General features: G+C 43.5%; 1 protein-coding gene across 1 annotated transcript in view; it reads right to left on the bottom strand.

The window, feature by feature from the left end:
* The window catches only part of LOC144685615 (uncharacterized), a 449,474-nt gene that overhangs the window by 243,117 nt on the left and 180,765 nt on the right, over positions 1-25,592 (bottom strand). The window lies entirely within an intron of this gene.

Below are 25,592 nucleotides of genomic sequence, written 5' to 3'. Positions count from 1 at the left end.
ATGTCAGGACCCATATTAAGAGTACATTTACACTAAGGGCTGAATTTTCTGTTCGTCGGGTGGGCGGAGCTGACCCAATCGTGGGTGGGCGCAGACCCGATCGCCGGCGGCAATCCGGGCCGCGCCCCCATTTTGCGCGGGCGGGCCAATTAAGGCCCGTCCAGCGCATTGCACACTCTCGTGGAGAGCGGGATTTAAAAAATTGCGGCGGATGTGTACAGACCACCAGTTCCAATGAGGAACTGGCAGTCTGTATAAAGAAAGGCCAGGCAGCCTCCTTTAGGCTGATCACCATGACCAGCTCCAGGTGCAGGGGGTCTGCACAGCAAGCTCCGGTGGAGGGAAGGCCGGGGGAGGAGGGCAGGCCAGAGGAGGAAGGCAGGCTGCAGGGTAGGCCAGCGGGGGGCCAATGTGCCCCTCTCTTCTCTGATGTCTGCCTTGCTGCCCTTGTTGAGGAGGTGGCAGCACGGCGAGAGGTCCTGTTTCCCCAGGACGGGAGGAGGAGGGCCCCCCACGTTACAAAGTGGGCCTGGCAGGAGGTGGTCAGCTCCATGGATGCTGTCCGTCGATCATGGAGCCAGTGCCGCAAATGCTTTAATGATTTGTTGCGCTCTGGAAGGGTGAGTACCACGTCGGCCTTGGCCATTTAACCCAGCAGGTAGCCTCAGTCTTTAAGGCCCACCCCCCCGCCAACGTCTTAGTACCATTACAGCATTGGGCATTTGGCACACGCTGGGTGGGCAAATAGACAGTGACCATGCTTACACCAGCCTTAGTGGTTGAGGAGAAGAAGGGTTCTCCCCGCAATATATGTTGGTGTTTGTGGCATTTGAGTAGTCTGGGGGCAACTTGCAGGAGAGGCAGCTAGGCACATACTCAGAACTCCAACACATGTCTTATTGACGGTGATGAGATGGTGGAAGGGGAGCCTCAAGGTGTTGTGGCCAAGAGCTATCTGCTGGCCTCAGCGCCGCACCTAGTTGCGCCTCCTTGCCATGGGCGCTAAGACTCGTGTGTTATTGAAAGTGATGGACGCCGAATGTGTCCAAGGTGGCCGTTGGGGGAGGGGGTTGGGAGCAGCCGTACTATCTTTTGGTGACTGATCACCAGTAGTGTGGACAGGAGCCACTGGAGGCTTCAGGTGGGCCACTGTGGTTGGGGTGCGGTGTGCGTAATGCAGACTACATGAGCGATCAGCCCCAATAAATCCTCTTCTCTGTTCTGCAGGTGAAAATTGCGCACAACAGCCATGAGTGTTTACACACTGGTGGTGGCCAGGCCGTGCTCCACGTACTGACCCGATTCGAAGAACAGGCCATAGAGCTGGAAAGGAGCCAAGTGGTCAGGTCGGCAGGTGTCAGTGAGGCTGGGGTGCAGGTATTTGAGGCCCACAGTCCCATCCACTCTGTCTTCCCACCATCCAAAGCACTGGTGATTGCTGCAATCAATGCAGCAACACTGCCTATTCACAGACAGAGACACTCAGACATATGGGTCAGACACAAAGGTCCCTCGGCCCCTTGAGGACGCGCGTCTCTAGCACCTTCCAAAGTCGCCTTATCCCATTTCTGACCACTATCCCCTTGGCCTAACATGCCATGGCATCGCTGCTGCACATCCAAATACTTATTGCATCTTAGGAGGATTTGTACCTCCACCACCCTGTCAGCCAGTGCGTCCCACATTACTCTATCCGAAAGGTCCTCAGCACCTCACCTGTCAATGTCATGGCACTCCGCTTAAATAAATACCACCATATTAGTCATCCCTCCGCCAAGGAAAAATGTTGCCTTCTGTCCAACTGATATGAAGGTCAATAATGTGACCTGTCAATCTCCTGTGCTCCATGGCAAATGTCGCAAGTGTTTGCAATGTTTCCTCATAACTCCAACTCTCCAGGCCAGCATGCATCCTGGCCAGGAACCTCTGCACTCTCTCCACTCCAATGCCATCCCTCCCATGAAGCGCAGGTCACAACTGAACGCAGAAGTGTACCTGTGGCCTCGACAGCGTTTTCTGCACTTGCAACATGACCTCCCTTTTCCTACATTCTATTCCTTGGCTAATAAAGGCAAGTCTGGCTTTTACCTTGTTAAACGCCTTATGTTCCTGTTCTGCTACCTTAACGGGTCTGCCCAGTAAGGTCCCTGTAATTGTCCTTACTTTCCACGGTCCTACCATTTCTCCTGTATTCCCGTACCTTGCTTCTCCTGCCCAAATGCATAACCTCACACTTATCCACATAACATTCCACGTGGCATTCCTTAGGCCATCTGACCAGCCTGTCTGTGTGCACGTGTAATGTTTGGGCCTCCTCCTGACTATTTAGCACCCCACCAATGTTTGTCTCCTTAGGTTCTTGAAGGTTGAGCGCATTATGAGCCTGGAGGGAAAGGGATGAATTGTGTTACTAACTGAACGCTAACTGATCCACTGTCCTTGTTGTTAATTTCAGCATCACCACTGCATGGCCGCCAGGAGGACATCCAGAGTCCCCCTTCCACACATGAGGGGTGTCAATTGGCACGAGCATCACATCATTTCAGCGAGCCAGGCACCAACGCAGTGACTACCACACCGGTGGGGAATACAACGTCGGCTAGTGTCCCGGGGCACAGTGGAGAGGGCACTTCACAATCACTGGAGGAGATGGCATGGACAGAGAGTGCCGATGGCGCCAGCAGCCAGAGGACTGCAGGGGATCAGGCACTTGTTGAGTCGGACCATGGTGATGTGCCTCTGGAGATGTCCGCCATGCAGCAGCTGCACGAAAAGCAGCCTGGTGCGCGGGAGCATCTGGCAGTGTTGCATGAGAGTGTGCTTCACTTGGTGTCTATGGTGGGTGAATCCAGGCAGAGTGTCAGTGATGGCATGAACCTCATGTCAGAGCGTCAGGCTTCCTCCATGGAGAGATTGGCGACTGTTGTGGAGAGTGGCTTCCAACGTATTGATCAGTATCTGATGGGGTTACGCTCGGACCTGCAAGCCCTCACAGGTGGCCACTGGTGGTCACTGGCAATGTGGGAGATTTTCTGGGCACCAAGTGTCCCAGCTCGGTGCCCATCCATCTGCGGTGAGCAGGGAGGTCCAGGTGACCTCACGTCGGCGCAGCAGCTGCTTGTCGTCACTAAGAGCTCCTCTCAGGGCGCTCCGGATGAGGGTAGCAGTTCCTTTGCCCCTCTGCCAGTGACCGTTGCATCCATTGAGGCTGCGACAACTGGGGAGGTGCCAGTTCTGGAACTGGCCACTCCCTCCCAGGTGGGACCAGCACAGGCTCCAAGGGCCAGAGGACAACCGCCAATGTCATCGAGGCCAACAGAGTCAGCAGGCTGTCTCACAAGCCACTCCGAGCGATGGGGTGGCACCAAGGCGTAGCACCCGCAAACGTAAGTATAAGGCACCTTAGGCACCCCCCGGGTTTGTCACTGGTGCTTTTGTGTTGGCCCTGGATTAGGGAATTTATATTTGTCAACGTTGGAGCAATGTTTTGTTTTGTTTTTTGTGGCACCACCTGATGGATGGGAATAAGTTCTACATTTGTTACCATGGCTGAGGGTATCTCCTTTGTGCTGCATTTGTATGTTTCACAGACATCTCATATGAGTATTTGAGTGGACATTGATGTTTCTGTACTAAGTCCTTAGTTGCAGCTGATGAAGTGGAAGATGTAGCACCTAAGTGCCGCGTATGGAAGCACCAGGCTATGCTGGTCCTGCAGATCCATTTGTGTGGAGGTAACTGAAGGTTCGTTGGATTAAAGTCTCCCAGATGTCCCTGCCTCCTTGGTGTAGTTGCGGGTCAGCGTTTAGCCCCTCATCATCGCCCTGTGCTTCCTCATCCTCTGAACCACTGCTGGATTCATCATGTGCAGCCTCATCCAGGGTGTCAAGGTCTTCATCGTCCACTGCATCCCCCTTTTCCAGCGCAACATTGTGCAGAGCGGAGCATGCTACCACTATCAGAGAGACGCGATCTGGGGGGTACTGGAGTGCGCCCCCTGAGCGGTCCAGGCATCGGAAGCGCATCTTGAGAAGACCGATGGCTCTCTCCACCACAGCCCTTGTGCTGCCCTGGCTCCTATTGTACCGATGCTCAGCTTCTGTTCTTGGATAGCAGAAAGGCGTCATGAGCCACTTTCTGAGGGGATAGCCCTTGTCAGCTACCAGCCATCCATCCAGCCGTGCCGAAGCATTGAAGAGCCCCGTCACCTGGGAGTGTCTGAGGATGTAGGCATCGTGGGAGCTGCCTGGGTACCTTGCACAAACTTGCAGAATCAGCATCCTGTGATCACACACCATCTGAATGTTCATGGAGTGGAAGCCCTTCCTGTTGACAAAGGCACCAGGCTCACCTACTGGCATCTTGATGGCCACATGTGTGCAGTCTATAGTACCGTGGACATGGGGGAAGCTAGCAATGGCCACAAAGCCTCTGACTCGCTGTGCCTGACTTGCCTGGTCTAGGCGGAAGTGGATGAAGGTCAATGCACGTCTGAACAGAGCATCTGTAACCTGCTTGACACAAGTGTGGACAGCTGATTGGGAGACACCGCAAAGATCACCCACCGAGCCCTGGAAGGAGCCAGAGGCATAGAAGTGGAGGTTCAGAGCCGCTGGCATGGGGTGTCCACTCACACAGTTAGGGGAGATCTCAGGGCCAATCATCTGACAGATATAGGTGACTGTTTCCCTTGACAGACGGAGCCTCCTTCGGCACTGCACCTCAATCATATAGGGGTAGCTACTACGCTGCCTGTATACCCTGGCAGCAGGATAATGGCATCTTCTACTGCCACTAGAAAAATCCATCTGGTTTAAATATTGCAATGAAGTGTGATTGCAATATTTAATCACATTGAATTAAATATCAATTCCACCTTGGACTACCTCTTGGCCCTGCGCCCCTTGTGCCTGCGCTTGGCCTCCCAAAGGTGGCTCCCCTGGAGGCTGATTGTCCACTCCTGGCCTCCTCCTTATTCTAGCCCACCCTTCCTCCTCAGAGGAGCTGCCTCCAGTGGAGATGTCAGAACCCATAGCCAGGCTAAATGGAGGCCTCCGGAAAGCTGCAGGCCTGATAAAGATTACTGACTGCAGAGTGCTGAGCTGAAGCTACAAAATACAGAGAAAGCTGTTGGAAATCGATCTGAACTGCTACAGATCACACAGGCAAGTTTAAAACACTTGCTGCAATAAATACTTCACATAAAACATTGACAACCCCACTGAGCCCACATATCCCACCCAGGGATGAGTTTTGTCAAAAAGTCATTTACCTGTTTGCCCGTTGCGCCCGTGCGCCGAGCCGAAGATCACACGAGCACCTCAAAATCGGCGTCGATTGCCGAGTTAAGGGCCTTAATAAGCCCTTTAATTAATGGCGGGCACACGTCGGCTTCATCGTGCGCCCGCCCAGCTAAATATCGCGATGGCACGCGGTGACATCGACGTCAGCGCGCGCCATTTTAAGTGCTGACATGTGTGGCCCGCCACCCGCACGTCACCCAGAAAATTCTGCGCTATGGGTACAAGTACCTGATTAACCGTATGTGGAGAAGGGAGGTCCAAGACATACAGTCAGTTGTATGCTTCTCCTTGGCCAAGCAAGCAGCAGCTCTCTGCATACTTGTAATATGAAGCATTCAAATTGTACCATATAAGGTACTCCATTCCCTTTAACCAGATTGAAAAGTGAACCCTAAAATGTTTCATGGTGATCTTAGTTGTTTCGCTTGGTTGCTATATGCTAGTGATGCACAGCTGAAGCAGTGTGAAACTATGTCAAGGTGATTGTCCGCATTGGCCTATGTTTCAAAAGGGTGCTGTCATACCTTACAGCTTGTATCAATGAAAAACAAAAACTCATATCAACGCAATAATTATACAATAAATAATCTGAGGCAATAATTTTCAGAACTGTAATGAGGACAGAAATTGAGGTGATCGCCAAAAGAACCCAAGCTGACATAAGGAATTTTTTTAGAAACAGTAAATTGTTGTTATCCAGAATGTGCTGCCTATAACGGTGGTGGTGGAAGATTCAGTAGCAACATTTAAAAGAAAATTGGATAAATATCTGAAAGGAAATAATTTACAGGGCAATAGGTAAAGAACTGGGGTGTGGGATTAATTGTACGCTATTAAAAACCTGTGATCAGTACAATGGGCCAAATGGCCTCCTATTGTGCTATATCACCAAAGTATGAAATGAGTTTCAAACACATATCCATCCTATCACCAAAAACACTTATTTTCACCTCTATAACATTGTCCGACTTCCTTTCTGCCTCAGCCCATCCCCAGTTGAAACCCTCATCCATAAACTTGAATATTCTAACTCACTGCTGGATGGCGTCTCACCAACTACCCTCCATAAATCTGAGACCATCCAAAGCTCTCCTGTCTATGTCCTAACTTGCACCAAGTCTCCCATTCAGCCATCATTTTTATGCAGGCTGACCTACACTGGCTCCCAGATAAGCAATAGTTTAATTTTAAAATGCTCATCCTTGTTTTGAAATCCTTCCAGGGCCTTGCTCCCAATCTTCTCTAGTCCTACAACCCTCTGAGATGCTTATTCTCTAATTCTGGCCTCTTGAACATCCTGTCCTGTAGGCACTGGAGAGGATTTATGGAGTCAGGAGGTGAGCCACTCACTGCAAGAATATCCAGCCTTTTATCCTTAACCTTTATCAAGGAAAGTTAAATCAATTTCTGGAGGGATACAATTATGTTTAAACCATGTTCCACTGCTTCCATTGGAAGTCAAAGACAGCAAGTACAGAGTTAGTTCTTGAGGACTACACAGGCCCACTGTCTCATCCACCAAGTGGTACAACATTGTTCCGATTTTCTCGGGCAATGTCAAGACAGATGCTTCTTATGTGCCTCTGCAGCCTGCCATATCTTCCTCTAGCATTTGTGACAGTGTCTGGGTCTGCCTTCACAAGAAGAGGAGAACTCATGGATCAAGTCTTGTCGCTCTTCCTCCAGCAGAGCGGCTCAGCAGGAATGTCAAGGCCTTCGTATTCATTTGGATTACCCTCAAGTATTGTCATTGTGGCACTTATTATTTGGCATTTTTCGCATTTTTTTTCCTCAAAATTATGGAAACAGTTTGATGTGTCATCGCAGCAGTAGTACAGGTCATAACGCCTGGATGCTCAGTTTATGATATTAGCTGATTTCAATAGAGACAGTAACAGTGGCACTACAATTGACCCTTTAATTAGCAAAGGGATAATTAAAATTTCAAGAGCACCCCCTGCAGATCACTTTCCAGTGACCTTGGATGGAAAGTGCCTATGGACATCGGATAAGTACAGGACTGAGGGCAGATGTATTCCATTCTCACATAAGCTTCTAACACTAATGGAAAATGGGGGACCAAATGGTATCCTGCTGGGCTGTATGATTCTATGATTTTTGACTCGACACATGTGAAGAAGCAATCTAACCAGGGTAAAAAATGGAATTAAAAACAATGGGTGATCTCTGGAATGCTTCAGGTACAGGCTGGGTACATTCCAACAAGGGCAAAAGGTACGGGAAACAAAGCCAGAGCTGGAAAACGAGGGAGACAGAGAATATGATGAAACAAAAAAAAGTGTATAATGCATGACAGGTAGTGAACCAAGTGTGAACCAGACCAAAGACAATAGATTGATAAAGGAAGTGAACAGGGAAATAAGACCGGCAAAGAGAGAATATGAGAATGGAATTGCAGTCAACGTAAAAGGGAACCCAAAAATCTTCTACCAGCATGTAAAATAGCAAAGGAATAATAAGAGATGGGGGGGGGTCCTATTAGGGACAAACAGGCTGATAGCTACTTAGGGGCACAAGGCAAGGCTAGAATACTTAATGAGTACTTAGTATTGATATTTACTGAGGAAGAATAAGCTGACAAAATATTGGTCAAAGCAGAGATATTAGATGTAATGAAAGGGTGAAAATTGAGAGGCAGGAGGTACTGGAAAGGCTGGCTATGCTTCGAATAGATGTCACCTGGTCCAGATGGCTTGCATCCCAGTTTGCTAAAGGAAGTGCGGGTGGAGATGGCAGAAGGACTTCCTCCAATATTCCAATGTGTCACTTGGTAGAACAGAACTTGAATATTGCTGAAAAGAGAGAACTTGGATATTGCTGAAAAGAGAGAACTTGAATATTGCTGAAGCTTTTCTTGCACTCATCAGGGCAAATTCAAGAATGCCAAATTTCAAGCGATCACAACAATTTATACTGACGGAGAAAAGGGTGCTGATTGGTTGACAAGTTGGCTCTGATTGGCTGAGACATTGCTATGGAGAAAGTAACGGTGAACTATAGGCTCCCCAAGCACACAGGTAATTCAAAAAACGTGCAAAGCTTGTACATATTCCTTTTGAAATCATTCAGCCTCTACCTTCATATCAATGAGTTCCAGGTCTTTACCACTCTTTGTATAAAAAGGTTCTTCCTCACCTTCCCTTGCATCTTTTTTCCCCAAATCTTAACTCTCTGTCTCTTAGTCCTTCTACCATCAGCTAATAGGAACAGTGTTTCCTTGTCTACCTTATCCAAACCTGTCATATTTTATACACCTCTATCAAGTCTCCCCCTCAATCTCCTTCGCTCCAGGCAGAAAAACCCCAGCTTCTCCACCCTAACCATGCAGCTAAAGCCCCCATTCCTGGAACCATTCTGTTAAATATTCTCTGCACTCTCTCAAGGACCCTTGTGATCCTTCCTTAAGTGTGGTGACCAGACCTGGGTGTAATACTCCAGCTGTGGCTGAAGCAGGGTTTTATAAAATAACAGCATAACTTCCCTGCTCTTGTACTCAATGCCTCTATTAATCCTCCATCACATGCCTACCAAGAATCTCTCCAACTCTTACTGTCTGTCATTTGCATACTTTAGAAGGATTCACAAGTTGATACTCAACATAAGGTAAAAGTAAAATACTGTGGATTCTGGAAATCTGAAATAAAAACAGAAAATGCTGGAAAAACTCAGTTTCTATCTCCACAGATGCTGTCAGACCTGCTGAGTTTTTCGAGCATTTTCTGTTGATACTCAACCTGTTTGGCCGCATTATGAACACACCTTCCTTAGCCATTGAGTGCCGGGGTGGGACTTAAACCCAGAGCTTCTGACTGAGAGACAGGAATTTGTCCTTCATAACATTTAAGAAGCACTTGGATGTGCACTTGCGATGCCATGGCGTACAAGGCTACGGGCCTAGTGCTGGAAAATGGGATTAGAATAGTTAGATACTTGTTTGACCAGTGCATACTCGATGGGCCGAAGGGCCCTTTTCTGTGCTGCAGACCTTTATGGCTCTATGACTAACTCTACCCACCACACCGCAAGACCTCCTCTCACAGATATACTTATTGCCACATTATTATTGGTCGACTCCCTTCTGTACGAATGGAGCTTATCACACTGTGCATTGCAATCAAGGTCATAGTGAATGTATTTTTATTTTGCAGGTGGTTTGATGTGGTGTATAATAAAGTGAATGCCTTTTCAGTATGTGGCAAAGATAGTTTTTTTTAAACAGTGAATATGGCCCTTCAATGTATACATTATGATAGGCTCCACATTATTAGGAACAATTGTGTACTTCATTAGTAAATATACACCCCTATCCCCCAGTTGGTATCACAGTTCTCACTGGTGGGCTGATTTGGAAATATTACTGTCCAGAGAGTCAATATATCATCATGATGCAGTTTTCACCATTTTTCTGATTTAGAAATGTTAAAAATGAAAATGTAGTAAAATGGATTGCCTATATCTTTCCAAGAAACTTCTCATTTTCAGTAAATCTGACTGATATGCTATTCATATTTCACCAATATATTGGACAGTGTGAAAAATTTAAATTGGGCACAAAATTGTACTTAGGAGCTGATCGTTATTGAGGATTGACATCCTGCACAAAATGTTGACCACATTGAGGCTGCTATAGTACTTTTCATTGTTACATTTCCAGTGATCATCACTTCATGCTGTACTTCAGCACAGAATGAGGTGTCAGGATGATATAATAATTTTCATAATGTTATTTGGAATTTACTGTGAAGTAGAGTAATAGTGGGGTCTGTGTCTATGTATGTCTGTGTGTATGGGACTTAACTGAATTAGAAACAGCTGGTCTCAAGGCTTTGATGTAAGAAGAGAAGCTAGGTTTGAAATGCGAAATTGGTAAACATGGGTGAAGTTTTAGAATGTGAGGTGTAAAGGGAAGATTTGAATTTTAATTAAACCAGAGTAGCTTGAATTCAAAAGAGGGGATGAAATGTTTCACCTAGCCAGGAGAAGTTAAGAAACAGTGGCCAGGATTTTGCCCTCATTGGGTAGGCTCGGCAGGGACGAGTGGGAGCGGTTGGGAAGTTGACCGCTGCCCGCAATCGGGCCACGACCACGACCACGATTCCACATTGGCGGGCCAATTAAGGCCCGCCCAGTGTGAAACATGCGCTGCAGTACTCAGTGCTGCCTGTGTGGCGGGGTCCGGGGGGAGGAGGGCGAGTGGGGAACTTTGCCCATGTGCACAAGTGCGCGCAGGAAAAGCTCCCTGAGGCACAGAGCTGCCTCAGGGAGATGAAGAGTTCTGAAAATTAAAAATAAAGAATTGTAAAATGTTAAAAAACATGTCTCCTCATGTGACTCTGTCACATGAGATGTTATTATTGTTATAAATGTGACATGTTATTAATGAAATGTTAAAATTTTTATTTCATTTTTACTTGCTGTTGGAAACCTCATCCTGTCTGTGGATGAGGTTTCCTAAAAAACACAAAGGCTGCTCGGTGTTTTCGCCTGCTCAGTGTTTTCGCCTGCTCGCCAACCATAAGGTTGGATGGGCAGTGAAAAATTTAATTTAATTGGTAATTTAATGGCCTAAATAGGCCTGTTAATTGTCGGCGGGAGCAGTGTCGACTCCCGATACTGTGCAAGATGCACGATGACATCGGGATGCTCACCCACCATCATTGTGCGTCATTTATGCTCATTTGGGTCGGGCACACGTCCGCCCAACAAGCGTAATATTCTCACCAGTGTGTTTATTTTTCCCAAAGATTACTGGTAAAATTGGTACTATGATAGATTTTTATTTTTTACAGAGGTAAAGTCCAAAGACAGAGTGAAACAATGGGAATTTGCATTCAAAGGGGAAAATTAGTATAAAGGAGAGAAGGCTGTGTGCAAGGGAAGGCATTTTAAGATCTAACAGAAGTGTGAAAATCCTCCAGCATCTAAGCCTCAAGTTGCTGTCTACAAGGAACTGAAGCTGAGAAAACTCACTTTGAATTTGACTGTCCAGGGTGTGTGCTTTGCCTGGGTCTGTTTAAATCCATGTGTTTTACTGTTGCCTTAACGGAGGTGTAACTGGGAGTTAGATTAATTAGGGGATTTAGAAGTTATTATAGCGGTAATTTGTAGACATATGTATGGGCTTACAATCTTTTCTTTTATTAATAACTGTTTAATTTAGTTTTCAAAAAACCCTCTAATCCTCGGTGGCCTTCTTTTTGCTGAATTTAAAGCCGACATCTCAAAATAAATACAAATTGCAAATAGTTGTGGCAGCTGCTTCAAGTTTCCCTCTGGGATTTGAACAGCTTGGCATTGATCATCCACCTGCCCATAACAGAGGCCATTCGGCTCATTGTACCTATACTGGCTTTTTGAAAGAACTGTCTAATTAGTCCCAATCCCCCTGCTCTTTTCCCATTGTCCTGCAAATTCTCTCCCCCTGACCTGTGTGCTTCACCTACTCCTGAACAATAAGGCAGTCAGTAATCAATTTTACTCGAGAAGTTGGAAAATGTATGCTTCCCACTCCACTCACACACTCCTTCCATCTTTTACCTTCTCCTCAATGGGTGTTGAAGAGTTGGTATCATGTTGGCTATGGATAAGTTGACTAGACAGTAACTGGGGAGATGATTGTCAGTCCCACCACAATGCAAGATAGATCTCTGTCTCACTCCGAGGACCCAATGTAGGAATCAAATCCCTGCACTTTAATCACTCCTGTGCCCAGACTACCAAGCTCCATTGGTCTCAATGAAAGAGCCAAGGTAATCTTTGAAACATTTTGAAAGGTTGACACAAAAGTTCCTAGGTTCATGAGAAAGAGTTAATGCAAAAAAATCAGTTCAAAATATTGGCACAATGGTCTGACAATTGTGTTCAAAACAAGAATAAAAACATGAAGTCCAATTTTCTAGCAGATTTTTCATAATTCACAGTAAGGGGTCTCTGCAGAAAAATATGGTTGAACTTTTTTTAATATATAAAAACACAGTTACTTGAACCAAAAACACATATTATGTTCAATATTGTTGGTTAATACAATGAGAATTTACTCAAATACTGTATAAAATTCAATAGGAAAATGAGGGATACCACGGCCCAGTAGTCCCATAATTAAGGCTTTTCTTGGAGAATTTCTTAATGGTGGGATGTGTTTGGATTTAGTTTGTGTCAGCAAATTTGATTTTTAAAATGATAAGCTTGGCACAGAAGTGAACAATCTAGAAACTGGTGTAACTAGACAAAAGTGAACGAAGAGATGTGCGCTGTGGCACACATAGATTTATCTTAGCAAAGACAAGTGATTCTGCTATGCCTTAGATAAGGATAATATTTTCACCTTTAATGAAAAAAAAACAATTGGCTTATCTTCAGCGGCATTCTGCAACCCTGTTGCTTCATTACAAAGCCTCAAAATATTACGGATGATAATATATTCACTCAAACTATGCCTTTCATCATGGATTTTTTGAGATCTAAGTCCCCTATACCTGATGGGTTGCATCCGAGGATATTAAAGGAAATAGCTACAGAGATAGTAGATGCACTGGTAGTAATCTTCCAAGAATTCTTAGATTCTGGAGAAGTCCCAGAGCATTGGAAAACTGCCAACGTAACACCCTTATTCAAAAAGGGAGGGAGACAAAAAAAAAAACAGGTAACTATAGGCCAGTTAGCTTAACATATGTCATTGGGAAAATGTTAGAGTCTATTATAAAGGATGTAATAGCAGACCATTGAGAATTACATAATCTAATCAAGCAGAGTCGGCATGGCTTCATGAAGGGGAAATCATGCTTGACAAATTTATTAGAATACTTTGAGGAGGTAACTAGCAGGATAGATAAAGGGGAAACCAGTAGATGTAATATATTTGGATTTCCAAAAGGTATTTGATAAGATACCGCAAGTAAGTCTACTTAATAAGATAAGAGCACATGGTGTTGGGGGTAGTATATTAGCATTGATAGAGGATTGGCTAACTAATAGGAGACAGAGAGTTGGGATAAGGGGGGCATTTTCAAGATGGCAACCTGTAACTAGTGGAGTGCCACAGGATCAGTGCTGGGGCCACAATTATTTACAATATATATTAATGACTTGAATGAGGGAAGTGAATGTACTATTGCCAGGCTTGTGGATGATACAAAAATGGCTGGGAAGGCAAGTGGTGAGGATGACACAATGAGGATGACATCTACAGAGGGATATAGATAAGTTAAGTGAGTGGGCAAAAAAGTGGCAGATAGAATATAATGTGAGAAAATGTGAGGTTATGCACTTTGGAAGGAAGAATAGAGGAGCTGAGTATTATTTAAATGGAGAAAGACTGCAGAAGGCTGCAGCACAGAGAGATTTGGGAGTCCTTGTGCATAAATCCCAAAAAGCTAACATACAAGTTCAACAGGTAATAGGGAAGGCAAATGGAATGTTGGCCTTTATTTCAAAGAAAATGGAGTATAAAAATAGGGAAGTCTTGCTAAAACTATACAAGGCACTAGTTAGACTACACCAAGAATACTGTGAACAATTTTGGTCCCCTTATCTAAGGGAAGATATACTGGCATTGGAGGCAGTCCAGAGAAGGTTCACTAGGTTGATTCCAGGTATGGAGGAATTTTCTTATGAGGAGAGGTTGAGTAGGTTGGGCCTGTACTCATTGGAGTTTAGAAGAATAAGGGGTGACCTTATTGAAATATATAAGATTCTTAGGGGGCTTGACAGGGTAGATGCTGAGAGGTTGTTTCCCCTTGTGGGAGAGTCTTGGATCAGAGGGCATAATCTCAAAGTATGGGGTCACCCATTTAAAGCAGAGATGAGGAGGAATTTCTTCTCTCAGAGGGTAGTTAATCTGTAGAACTCTTTACCATAAAGGGCTATAGAAGCTGGGTTGTTAAGTATATTCAAGGCGGACACAGATCGATTTTTAATCAGTAAGGGAATCAAGGGTTTATGGGGGAAAGGAGCTGAGGATTATCAGATCAGCTATGATCTCACTGAATGGCGGAGCATACTTGATGGGCCGAATGGCTTACTTCTGCTCCTATGTCTTATGGTCTTCCGTGTTATCCATAACATATGTTTCCACATTAAGTTGGATGTGAGTACAATATTTCAGACTAACTCAGCATGCTTTCCCTATCCTTGCATGATAGATGTCTTACATTGTTGTACAATGCAGAACTGGATCTACTGAATGTGCAAAATAGCCAATAAAGATTCTCTGAGAAGAGAGTGACCGTGCAATAAACAATTAATTTATACATTTCCAGATGTAGACCAGTTACCTATATTGGGACATTCTAGCCTCATGGTCTTCATGGCGAGCGGACTGTACCGGATGCCAACAAAATAAAGACTTGCATTTACATAGCACCTTCCATGACCACAGGACACCCCAAAATGATTTATGTCCAATGAATTATTTTTGAAGTGTAGCCACTGTTGTAATTCAAGAAACACAGCCACCAATTTACACACAGCAAGCTCCCGCAAACAGCAATGTGATAATGGCGAGATAATCTGTTTGCTAGTGAAGTGTGGTGGGTAGGGGGGAAATGGTCAAAAGCATGACTGAATTGCAATAATGGGCTTTCACATCGTCTTTATTAGCAGATAAGGTTATCCCAGTTGAATGACTTTAGTAAGTGTTATTTCTGTGTTATTCTAGCCATCTGCCTTCAGGCTGCAAGTATAGGATTATATATTTGTGACAGGGTTGGTTAATGTGTTTGGCAGGCTGAAAATTACAATTTACTTCAGCTACACAACAGATTATGGTATCTTAATTTGGGAAACAGATCTTTAGTCAAGCTGAAATTACTGAAGTTACATTTGACGTTATATAAAGCAAGGATTAAAGTTAATTCAGACGTCAACCATGGTTAATTAATAGTACTCCTGGCTCAGAAGATACAGGGTTCAGAAACATTAGCATATAATCCAGGCCAAGACTTCAATATAGTACTGAGGGACTGCCCCAAAGCCAGAGGTGCCATCTTTTGGATGTGATGTTAAAACTGAGGTGGTGGCATCTGTCCGCTCAGGTGGATGTAAATTGATCCCATGGCATTTTTGAAGAGAATCGCTGAGTTCTCTATGTCCGACCCAATGTTTATTCCTCAAACAACATCTCTAAATAATTCATCTAATCATTATCTCATAGCTGTTTGTGGGACCTTGCTGTGTGCAAATTGGCTGCTGCATTTCCTTCATTACTACAGTGACTACACTTCAAAATAACCTCATTGGCTGTAAAGCGCTTTGGGAGATCCTGAGGTCCTGAAAGATGGTGTATGAATGCAATTTTCTTTCTCCTTTCTATGATGAAAACTGTGTAGCATTTTTACATGATATTTGCATCATCTACATGTGGGAGAAATTAGGACAATTTCACAGATTCCAACCCATTTTATAGCCTCAAACATCAGCTTCTTTGCAAATGCAAAGAAGCATAAAAGTAAGCCATTAAAAAACCCACTTCTATAGTTCCAATTTCCTTTCTTTCCACACTGAAGGTTTTGCTTTGTGCTGAGATAGGTTTTTAAGAGAACTGACTGAGAAAGGTCTGGAAGGCCCATGCAATAACCCAGATGGTAAGCATGCAAAGGTTATTGGACTATGTTATCAGGAACAGAGTCTCTGACAGCTTTGTTCCTGGGGTGCTGGAATTAATCGGACTATCTTTACAACAGTTCAACTTAATTTAATCTAATTTGTTCACAGCATATAGGTGATCCCGGCAAGGCTGCCTTTTTCTATTTGCCCAAAGAACTGCTCCAGCGATGGGACTCTCATAATGATAAAAACAAAAAACTACTGCGGATGCTGGAAATCCAAAACAAAAACAGAATTACCTGGAAAAACTCAGCAGGTCTGGCAGCATCGGCGGAGAAGAAAAGAGTTGACATTTCGAGTCCTCATGACCCTTCAGCAGAACTGAGTAAAGTTAGGAGAGGGGTGAAATATAAGCTGGTTTAAGGTGGTGGTGGTGGTGGGGGGGGGGGTTAGTAGGGACAAGCAAGCATAATTTTCTGGGAGGGAGGAGAAGGCGTGAGGGCAGATGCGCGGGAGATGGGCCAGACACGGTTGAGGGCCCTGTCAACGACCGTGGGTGGAAAACCTCGGTTAAGGAAGAAGGAGGACATGTCAGAGGAACTGTTTTTGAAGGTAGCATCATCAGAACAGATGCGATGGAGGCGAAGGAACTGAGAGAATGGGATGGAGTCCTTACAGGAAGCGGGGTGTGAGGAGCTGTAGTCGAGGTAGCTGTGGGAGTTGGTAGGCTTGTAATGGGTATTGGTGGACAGTCTATCATCTTGCTTGCTTGTCCCTATTACTACCCCACCCCCAACTTCTCTCCCCCCGCCACCCCCCCCCACCTTAAACCAACTTATATTTCACCCCTCTCCTAACTTTACTCAGTTCTGTTGAAGGCTCTCATAATGATGTCAGATAGGAATTTTAGGATTTTGACCAAATAGTGATGAAAGAATGGCAGTATTCATTCAAGTCAAAATGTTATATGACTTAGGAACGCCATCCCCTCCAGGCTCCCCTCCATGACATTGTTGCTCTTACCCTTCTCATTGGTAGAGGATAGGGACTGGGAGATGTTACTGAAAGTAAGAGATGAGTGAAAAAAAACAGGGAGTTACCTAGCCTTGTATGACTTAGCTCCACTTTGGACAGTGCATCTCCCAATTGAGTCATTGAGACAACAGCCCTGTTAGCCAAGTGTCAACTGATAATATATTTCATATGTGTCTCCATATAAGTATTGAGCCAGCAGATAGCATTTAAACAGCCTACTTCAGAAGCAATGTTTTGAGCTAACGAAATGTTTCTTTTAAATCAATAAGTCGCACTTAGGCAAACAAATCAAATCTTTCCATGTACATGATGAATGAGTGACATTGCCCTGATGCAGCAAACGCATTTCTTTATTTTATCTATTTTAAGTTGTTTAGTTCACTTCTTACTATGAAATTTTCAGGGAAACAGAAAATATAATCTCAGTAATTCAAAACAGAAGCTGTAAGGTCATGGGATTCATGTCATTTTTTGACATGGCATGGAATTTTGGCTTTGAAGTCCTTTTTATTTGTTATTTGATTCAATAGTATTTGACTTTTGGTGAGTTTTACTAGCTTAGAGTAAAACAATCCAGGTCTGCTGATACAGTTCAAAAAGGACCTGGAGCTGGAAAGTCATAAACCAAAAAATGGCTGATGAAGAAAAAAGGGGAAAATAATCATCAACTTCAGATGAATAAGCAATGATCATATTGATGAGCAACAGGAACTCTTCAAAGCACGACCAACTGCAAAGTCACAATTCCGATATATCAAACAGATTTCCCCATAAGCACCCCTTATTGCAGAATTCCTCATCTCAGCCGGGCAATTAACCCTCGGTGCACTCTGATATTCTACTCTTCGAGGGGCTATTGAATGATCTGGGCCTTGGCGTCCATTCATTGATGGCAAGCACTTTGGTATTGAGAAATTACTTTGATTTCAGAACATCAACTTGGCATTGATTGACTGTGATTGGCCAGATGTTGTGATTGTGTTTAAAATCTGAATTTAGCTTTGCATTTTTCACAAGCAATATTTAAAGCTTGCTGTCACCCAAATAAAAGCTTTAAAAAAATCCCAGGTTGGGAATGGGAGCAGGCATGGAAACATTCAAAATGCATTATAAACAGCAACAAAAAAAATCTGAAAATAAATAATTAGAATAGCTAGAGAAAGGATAAAAAAAAACAGAAATGCTGGAAATACTCAGTAGGTCAGGCAGTATCGGTGGAGAGAGAAACAGTGTTATAGGTCGGTGGCCTTTCATCAGGAATGGGAAAAGTTAGAAAATGTATTAGGTTTAGGGTGGGAAAAAGAATTAAAGGGAAAGTCTTTGATAGGGTGGAAGGCAGGAGAGGTTAAATGACAAAAGAGTTAGTGGTGCAAGGCCAAAGAAAGTGGTAATGGGGCAGTAAAGAAACAAAACATGTATTTAGAGGTGTGAAATGGTAGAATGGTGAACAGTCGCTGTCTGAAAGAGAATAAAAATGAGATAAACATTAGTAAAACCAAATCATGCAAAGGAAATGGAAATGATATGGTGGGCAGAGGTAATGGTCTGGAATTGTTGAACACAATGGCCTCAATTTTTCCCACGTCGGGCGGGCTCGGCGGGAGCGGGCAGTCGCAGAGCCGAGCGCCGCCCACAATAGGCACCGCACCGCCATTTTACACGGGTGGGCAAATTAAGGCCTGCCCAGCGTAATACACAAGCGGTAGCGCTGAGTGCTACCTGTGCGGGTGGAAGGAGGAGGGAGAGTCAGGTCCAGCGCTCTTTCGCGCATGCACATGAAAGAGTGCTTCAATCTCCCTGAGGCACAAAGCTGCCTCAGGGAGACTGAAGCGCTTTAGAAAAAAATAAATAAGTGGAATAAAAATTTAATGAAACATGTCCCCTCATGTGACTGTGTCACATGAGATGCAACATGCTTGTACTTCTCAGAATTTAAAAAAATTTAATTCATAAACGCTTTAGGAAACCTCATCCCGCGCGTGAATGAGGTTTCCTAAAAAAAACGTACAGGCTACTTGGCCTTTATGCCTGCCCGCCAGCCCTAAGGTTGGATGGGCAGCGTAAATTTGACATTAATTACTTCATTCATGGCCTTAATAGGCCTATCAATTATCGGCAGGCGTGCAGCCGACTGCGGCATGCGCCTGCCGAATGAAACATCGAGAGACAGCGCAATGACATGGAGACGCATGCCCGATTGCATTGCACGTCATTTTACACGGGGGCGTGTCGGGCTCGCCCCCATACGCCGACTGTAAAATCCTGACCAATGTTAAGTCTGGAAGGCTTGGAGTGCCTGTACTGTTCCTCAAGCTTATATTGGGCTTCATTAGAACACTATAAGAGAGTGAGGACAGAGGGGTCAGTGTGAGAGCAAGGTGAAGGATTAAAATGACAGACAACAGAAAGTTTAGAATCTCAGTTACAGACTAAACTGTTCCCCAAAGTGGTCACCCAACTTGCATTTGATCTCTGCAGTGTGGAGCAGACCATATTGTCAGCAACGAACATGGTATACTAAATTGAAAGAAGTACATGTAAACAGCTGTTTCACCTAGGACGTGTTTGAGATTTTGGACGGTGAGGAGTGAGGAGGTGAAAGAGCAGGGGGTGCATCTCTTGCGTTTTGAATGGAAAGGGGTCACGGGAAGTGGAGGGGGTTTTGGGGGTGATTGAGGAGTTGATCAGGGTGTTGTGGAGAGTACGCTTCCTTCAGAATGCTTAAAAGGGAGGGAAAGATGTGTTTAGTGTTGGCATCATACAGGAAGTGGCGGAAATAGCGGAGGATCATCTGTTGAAATATGGAGGCTGGTGGGGTGGAAAGTGAGGGCAGGGTGAATCCAATCATGGTTGTGAGAGGGAGGGGAAGGGGTAAGAGCAGCAGTGTTGGAAATGGGACAAACACGAGGAAAGAAAATTCAACTTGAAAAGAGGAGAGAAGGACCCGAGTAACGAACAATAGGGGAAAAATGGTCAATGAGTGAGTATGAGTGAAGTGGTTAAATGCTACTTTGCAACAGAAATTTATCTTAGGTGCTAATTTAGAATTAAAATATTTCTGATTTCTGAGTAGTTTTATTGTTTATTTCAACATCTCAATGCTAGAAAAGTAAACCTAAACCAGTCATCTCAGGTTAGTCTAAATGCATCATCTTAAAATATGAAAGAAAATATTCCAAATTCTCTATAAGACTCTTCCCAGGTGCAACAGCTGTTTACATATACTTCTTTCAATTTAGTACACCATGTTCGCAGAGAAGTATGTTACGGTCTGTTATTTACAAAGCTTTTAAAGTATGCAGCAAACATCTACAGTTTATGAGTCTCCCCCATGTAAGAAATGCTGGTTATAAAGAAAGTGTTTGCTTCCTTTCATTACTGCTCATATTTTCTTACAGGAAGAATAAGCAAATAGGTTTTAAATTCACCTATCATTTACAAAGCTAACTTTCCTTGGTTAATGGGCCGCAACATATATATGTGTTAAATAAGAGTCTATCTTAAGGTAGAATACATCATGTAGATTGATGGAAATTATTTTAAGTACATACGTGATCATTGATCAAAAGGAGAATAGAAGCAAGAAGAGGTGGAAAGATGTACAGAAGTGGAGATGCTGCTCAGTGAGAGGGTGAGGGGTGGAGGGTGGTGGGTGGGGGAAGTAGCCATAAAATTCAGCCCGCGAGGGAGACAAGAAATGCTGCTTAGTTGGGATAGGGGGTTGAGGCATGGAATTGCAGAGGAGAATACCAGCCAGGTATGTGACCAGGGGAGTAAATGTGGATCAGGAGTGTAGTCAGGAGGATTATTCTGAAAGATATAGGGGTAGATTTTGAGGCAAAACTGAAGTCAATGAGGGGGGCTGGCTGGGAGGTTTGAAGGAAAGGAATGACAGCCAAGGAGTGGCTTGCCAAAGAAAATACAACCAGCAGAGGAGGCGAGATGCTGGTTATGGAGGTGCAGCAAATGATGAATGAAAGGAAAAAAGTCATTTGGCCCAAGAATGTTTCTGTGTCGATGGTTACCAAATAGTTCTATTCACATTTAGCTGTTGAGTTTTCATATCCCTTAATCCCCTTTCTCTTCATTCATTAGCCAGTCTTGAATATTGAATGCCTCAATCATTAATCTTGGAGATGCATTACACAACCTCGGAATTCTCTATATATTAAAGTTATTAAATGAATGCACAATTGGATCATTATAGCTATCCATTTATAGCTTTCATACCATAATATCCCATCTTGTCATCCAACATCAGTCTGTTTGGAAGGTGATTACACCATGTCCTTATCCCTTTGTACCATATATCACTTTAATCTTTGGCCTGTTTAGTAATTATAAGCTCACTAATCAGTTATTACAAACACTTTCACAGCTTTGTTAAAGGACTGAAACAGTGTACTATGTTGAGGTTAATACTTTCCATAGTTAATCAGACACTTTGCCTTTCTATAGCAAGTATAAATGTTCCATAAATCGATGAAATATAGTTTGGGAAATTATTTCATAAGTAATTGCACACCTTTCTCCTGCTGCCGTATTGTAACTGTTACTCACCATGTAGGTTTAACTTCCCCAGTCAAGGTAGACTGCTTTAGTTACTAATTCGGATCAGGGTGCGTACTTCTAATTGTTTTTGTTTAATTGGAGCAATTGAATGAAGAGGCTTTTGGTGATGTGGGATCTTTGCATTAAGAGGCTTCTATATACAGAGGCAATTTGTGGACGCCTAGTTCACAATTCTGTCATTTCTTTTATCTCAGGCTTTCAAGTGACATCGTCACTTTCGAGTCCTTTTTTCTGACAAAATGGCACGTGCCCAGTTCCTGCCACAAGAACCTATGGTTCAGCACCTGGCAGTTTGATCCAGTTTAGCTGAATATACTTGACATTTAAAACCAGCAAAAGAAATGTGAGTGAGATAGTTTCTCAGCACCAGTTCAAAATAGGCAAGTATACTGATTACGTATCACTCACCAGTTAATGCAACAATTCCAAATTTCTCACAGAAATAGCTACTTGAACTCATCCAAAACTCTGCAGCCTGAATTCTAACTCACATACACCAAGTCCTGTTCATATAACACCCCTGTGCTCATTGATGTACATTGGCTCCCAGTCCAATCTCAATTTTAATATCCTCATCCTTGTTTTCAAATCCCTCCACAGTCTTTCTCCTTAATTCCTACCACTAACCTCCCTACAATCCTTCGAAATCTCTGCCTTCCCCCGATTTTGGTTTCCTATGCCTCCCCAATATTCATTGCTCTATCATTGGCTGTCATGCATTCAGCTGCCTGGGCCCTGAGTTCTGAAATTTCCTCCCTAAATCTTTCTGTCTTCCTTTAAGTAACTCCTCAAAACCTAACGCTTTGTCAAAGCTTTTGGTCGCCTGTCCAAATATCTCTCTCCGTGGCTCAGTGTCAAAGCTTGTTGTGAAACTGTGGTATAAGTGAGGCATTAAAACAGACTTAATTTTTACTAGGAAATAGCTTTGTGAAATCATGGGAAGAGAGGAAAACGATTAAAGCTTTAGGCCCCTGAAAGTCTGTGAATGCTCTGCAGATGCCTACGTTTAGAAGGCTAAGAGTTAAATAACACGTAACCAAAAGAGGAATGCTCAAAATATTTACTATGGAAGGCCAGCATAACAGCACACTGCACCCTTACAATTATTAAACCATTCTGTACAGCCACTTCAAAGTTGTTGTACTCTGCAGTTGATTTCTGTTGCAGATTAAACAAATCAAATACACTCAGTATTTCATAAAACATCATCTGTTTGGCTATATATATCCACAAAATAGTTAGTCACATCAGAAATCTACTATTAGCTTTAGACTTTGAATTCAACCCTTAAAATAATCATTTACAAAGGAAACAGTAAATTTATTGGATGCCTTGTCACAATTCATTAAAATCTTCCTCAAACTTTACTCATAATGAAGATACGAAGGCTTAAAGGAATCTGTTCAAAATGCTCTTTTTAAACCTGGTAGCCCCTTGAACTTTGTTTGACCAAACACCCAGGTTTAAGGCTGTTCACATGTAATTTATAATCATTTCCAAGGATGCTTGAGGCTCCCCTCCAAATCCAAACTCGAATCTCAAAGGCGCTAACAGCAGGTATTATAAAATTGAACTTTCTTTTCTGCTTAAAACATGAAAAAAATCCTAAATCTCTCTGCTTCTAAAACTGCAAACTTGAGGAAATGGAGTGCAGGTCGGGAATACGTTTTACAATAAGGTTCTGGTGCTTTAATGTGCTGCCTCTCACCACATTTATGAATGGAACCAGTCATCTGAGAACAAGAACAAACTATGGTGAAAATTTATTCAACTGCTTTTGAGATACAAAGAAAGCAAGTCATTGTTATAAACTTTCTTCTCTACCTTAAAAGCAAATCAGGTATTTATTTTGATAAAGGGACGAGATAATGGAATTAGAGTAGATGGTTCGTTTTAAAGAGTTTGATTTCTTAGATTCAGTATTATTTATGCTATCTAGATTGTTTAGGATCAGAGTTCCATGGATGTGATTCTTCACTTTAGGCAGTAAGTTCAGCTGGAAAGCGAGAGATATCAGATCGCCCATTATACAACTTGCCCAATAATTGAGAGGAGCGTACTCAGTGACCAATCCATTGTGGGCCTGTTTTAGACAATTGGCAGAAGTTAAAATTACTTGTATGATTTAAGTTATGGACAGACTTAATGCCACTTTGCTGATTCTAAGAAAATAATAAGTCTCCCGTGATTCCTAGGACAGACTTAACCTTTTCCAATTTTCGGATCCAGCTCATTACTTTGGGAAGATCTACCCTATCTACCAAACCATTTATTTTTAATGCAAACTTGCTATTAAATGAAAATTGGTAGTCCTAATAATTGGAATTTTGTACATAGAATAACAGTGAGGCTAACAGTGCTCAGTTATTCTAGTTTAGATCTGACAGCAACTTCCAGAATCTACACATGCACAGTTAATAAATGTTCAGAAGGTGTGTTCTGAGTTACCCTGCTCCTGCACAGTCTGTGCTGTAACAGTGCCTCGCTGCTAGGCCCACCATTAAAATTGAAGTAAAGGTCTGAAGTTGCAGTACTTGTGCACTAGTTACCCACTAAGCATGGCAGAAAGTTATGGTTGGTGCATTAAGGAGTAAGGTGAATTCTTAGCAATGTGATAAGGTGATAATTATTGCAAAACAACCTCTCCGGCACTGAACATTTATTTTTACAAGTGTGGGGATACATTCCTTCAGAAGAAAATTAATGTTGGAGATATAATTTTTTCAAACTTTTTCTTTGTCCTTCTCTTCTTTCCTTTAATCTCATCTTTCTTTCCCAAACTTTAATTCACTCCATGTGAATGATTTAAATGTAATTTGTATTTCCTGTTTTATACTTCCTGGTTTGCAGCCTGCGTGTCTCAGCAAGAAAGCATCAGTCTGACTGGTTGAAAAGTCTCAGCGTTTGATCTATTCATAGGCCACAGATACACTGCAAATAATGTCACAATTGAACAGATGCCAGATTAGTGGAAAACTCCACAACAGCCTGTGAAAAGTCTCTGGGCAACTGCATATGAGGTGAACATCAAAAACCTTTCCCTTCATTGTTCAGGCCAAAAATCCGTGCCATTAAGGCTTCAGTCAGTTCCACGAAGTGATGAAACCATCAATTGTTGCCTCAGATTTGAATTATGGAGTTTGGAATATTGCCATTCTGCCATCCTTATTTAGTTAGCAGATACTGAAGCTGCTATTTACGCAGTAGTACTTAGGCCAGTCTAACTATCTGAGATGGCAATAATGGACTCAGCAGGACTGCTTTTCAATTGTCGAGGTTCTGACCAGATTTCATCATGAATTAAACCTGTATTCATTCTGGGATGCTAATCTTTCTTCAGGCATGTTTTCAATCGTAATTAAACTTAATAACAGTAGATTCAACAGTGCTCTGAGGAACTCACTTATTGATTTGTCATCTAAATTCTGATGGCACTAGAAGTTTCTCAGTCTTACAAAATTGCGGAGACAACAAAGTTCACCTATCTTCTTAAATGGCAGAACCAACATCAACGATTGCTGGGCAAAGGTCAACAAATTCCATGCAATACATATTCAAACAACAATAGGCACAGGCAGTTTGTCTGATGACCAATGATGATTCCAAAGGAAATTTGCCAGTTTAAATATGAAATTATTATATGACCACCTTATCATGATGACCCAGACCTTTCGGAGACCACATGTATCCCGGAAGATGCATCAGAGATCCCAATGCAAGGGCTCCGTGGGAACTGCCAAGGAAGTTTCAGCTTCTGATGTGCAATTCCCCTGCTTTTCAGGACCCTCCGAAAAGGACTCCAACTCTGAGTTGGAATCGGAGAATTTAGAGGGTTCCAACTCAGTTACCTGAATAGTTACCCAGGAAATATTAGACAGGAAAATACCTAGTCTAACACTTGTGTATCTATACAACTAACGCTCCTGGTGCCACCTGCACCCCACCACCCCACCCAACATCCTGACTATCCCTCCAGCCTCCTACTCATCCCAACCTGACCTGACTGGCCCCCAACCTGAGCTGACGTGACCCGGCCACCTGACTCCTCCCAGATCCGGCCTGACTAGCCCTGGCCTGACAAATCTCCCCCACCTGACCCACCTGCCACCCTACCCACCT

The sequence above is a fragment of the Cetorhinus maximus genome, chromosome 10, assembly GCF_964194155.1.
Source record: "Cetorhinus maximus chromosome 10, sCetMax3.hap1.1, whole genome shotgun sequence".
Classification (NCBI taxonomy): domain Eukaryota; kingdom Metazoa; phylum Chordata; class Chondrichthyes; order Lamniformes; family Cetorhinidae; genus Cetorhinus; species Cetorhinus maximus.
This window is presented reverse-complemented; position numbering and strand designations above follow the sequence as displayed.